The following is a 2,908-nucleotide window of genomic DNA, read 5'->3' as shown; positions in this document are numbered from 1 at the left end:
TCAATCCTTAGCACCACATAAAAATAAAGGGATTGGGTCCATCTACAACTAAAAAAAAAAAATATATATATATATAAGTGGTATCATTAGCACCATATAGTACCAAGTATTTTTATTAGTCCATGACATTTTAGAAAGGAACAACGTTGCTATAATATTTACAAAAATGATTACTGAACCCACTGCTGATGTTTTGAACATCCAGTTTATGAAGAGTCAACAACAAGTAACGATTTCCAAAACAGTACTTGAGGAAAAGCATTATCTAAATAATCTCCTACAACAATAGTTCTCCACTTTGGTATTGACCTGAGGTGAGGAAAAGACTCCAACGTGCACGGCAGAGGTGTGTCGCGCTGAGGTGACGCTGGAAAGTGCAGCCACTGCTACTGCCTCCTCCTCGCGCTGTGGAGGAGAGGAAGAGCAACAGCAAGCGGTGGTTAACTCTGGGAAGCAGCCCATCCCATGCTTTTGGCCTGGACCCAGGTCAAGAATGTCTAACTGCCAGCAGGAGACCAATCTTCTCCAGGACATGGGACTTCTTAACGTCCCACAATTGACTATCAACACAGCTATAGTAGGTTAATGCATTGATTCTACATGATTTGGTCTTTTACACAGTTCCATCGAAATTCTGTGACTCCAGCAGCTTTGTTTCTGGCGGCTAAAGTGGAGGAATAGCCAAAAAAAATTGGAACGTGTCATCAAGGTAGCACATGCTTGTCTCCATCCACAGGAATCACTTCCTGATACTAGGAGGAAGGCTTACCTGCAACTAGTTCAAGATCTGGTGCAGAAAGCATAATTTTGCAAACTTTAGGCTTTGAATTAACAATCGATCACCCACATACACGTCGTAAAGTGCACTCAATTTGTTCGAGCCAGCAAGGACTTAGCTCAGATATCTCGCTTCGTGGCAACCAAAAGCCGGCATTTGACCACATTTAGCCTGCAGCACGCACCTCCTGTGGTGGCCTCTGTCTACATCCATCTGGCTTGCAAGTGATCCAACTGGGCGATCCCAGTCTCAACTGACAGGAAGCACTGGTGGGAATATGTTGATGCCACAGTGACCTTGGAATTTTAGGTGAATTGACACGTGAATTTCTATGGATTCTGGAGAAAACTCCTAGCAGGCTCAAACACATTTGGAATTGGAGGGCATGTCAGGCTGCCAGGAAATCAAAAGCGGATGAAAATGCTCAAAGCAGAAATTCTCAGTATGATTTCCCAGAGCTCTTTGGACACAACTATTGCAGGTTTAATGAGCAAGTCAACTTCGTGTACTACGAGGGCGGTGCTTTCTCTTCCAGTCTCTGAAGAGTCATCAAGCAACTTAGCCAACGTGGAGACATTGCAGTGAACATTGAATGTCCTCCCAGCCTCCTTTTAAACTAGAACCTGCGCAGGGTCATCAAACCAATGAGAATTTAGCACTTACAGGAGTCGATCATTCCTTGCAACAGGATGGTTGAAATGTGTTTATTTCCCAGAAGCAGAGTAGGAAGAGCGTGCCATCAACTAAAGTGGACCTGAAAGAACCTCGTGCAAAGCATGCAGAAGAGTTGGCTGCCCAGAAGAGGCAACTGGAGAACCCGGAGGCCAGTGTGAAGCCACAATGTGCATATGCTGCCCAGAATCTCCTGTCTCGCCATGACAGCCATTCTCCAGTCATTCTGAAAATGCCCGTAGAGGGCAAAGAAAACCCTGAGTGGCCTTTTCTAGAAAAGGCTGATGAAACATTCTCAAAATGAGACTCCCAGTGACTGTGACGATAAAGCTGCCTCTTCAAAACCAGAGAAGATAAAAATGCACGTTAAAGTCCATGCTGCAGCTGACAAGCACAATTCTGTAGGGCACAGTGTCACAAAGAGCCGGGAACACGCAGAAAAGCACAAGACTCGCCCATCTGATCACCATCGCGGTCGTCACCACCATTCACACAAGCACTCACGCAGCTTCCAGCTGCTACTGGGAACAAACGTCCAGGTGATCCAGGACAGCGGCCAGGCAAGCGTGTTAGCACGCAAAACCTGTAGCTTGTCTAGTTCTTCCTCCTCTTGGAGTGCCACTCGTAAGCGAGGTCCCCTGAGGAGACTGGAGGAGCAGTATTTGATTATCCAGCCAAGATTGCCAAGAGTACTAAATCCCCTTCCTTAAACTTCTCCATCCCTCCTCTTCCTATGATGGCCTAGTTGCCTGGGCATAGCTCAGACACAAGTGGTCTTCCCTTTGACAGCCCAGCTGTAAAAACGAGTTCCTCATATGAATCTGGACAAAGGTCCCACTGGGGCCAATGGTCACAACACAACTCAGTCAACAGACTGTCAAGACACTGAGTATGCTCCCCTCCCTGCGCAGTGCCCAAGGTGAGCAGCCCTCAGCCCCTGGCATCTGACTGCTCATTCTTATGGTGAATATCTCAATCCGTGGGCTAGTGCAATGTCCTCCAGATTTGGCAATGCAGACAAATCCCAGCCGCAGCCTCCACCATCAGAACCTCCTCCACCATTTCCACCCCTTCCTAAATTAAAAAAAAAAAGGGGGGGGGGGAAACTTCTCTAGAAAACATGTGATTTTCTTTATTTCTTTTCTTTATTTTTGTTGACTGATATTGAACTGAGAAAATTACCTCCCTTATGACATATGTCCCCCTTCTTGGACTAGGGAATAAATTGATAGTGAGATAGGTGGAAGGGTGGAGGCAGGCTTTGGTTATTATATCTGCTGCCTCATATTTAATCGTTTTATAGTTTTTACTGGTATTAGAGAGATGGGAATGTGTTGAAGCTGTGAAGGATTAGGAACACTCTCTAGGCCTCTCACTTCCTACTTAGGTTCATTGGAGTGGTTATCCTCCCTCTTTTTTTTTCCTGTGGTGCTGGGGGTTGAACCCAGGGCCTGCACA

General features: G+C 46.0%; 1 pseudogene across 1 annotated transcript; it reads left to right on the top strand.

Moving 5' to 3' along the window:
* The first annotated feature begins 446 nt into the window (after positions 1–446).
* Positions 447–2,565, top strand: LOC306667720 (cyclin-T1-like; annotated as a pseudogene). The gene has a single exon. The product of its transcript is annotated as a cyclin-T1-like (transcript).
* The last annotated feature ends 343 nt before the right edge of the window (positions 2,566–2,908 follow it).

Source organism: Sciurus vulgaris (assembly GCF_902686455.1).
Source record: "Sciurus vulgaris genome assembly, chromosome: 8".
NCBI classification, from domain to species: domain Eukaryota; kingdom Metazoa; phylum Chordata; class Mammalia; order Rodentia; family Sciuridae; genus Sciurus; species Sciurus vulgaris.
Note: the sequence above shows the minus strand (reverse complement) of the source record. Positions and strands in the feature narration are given on the sequence as shown.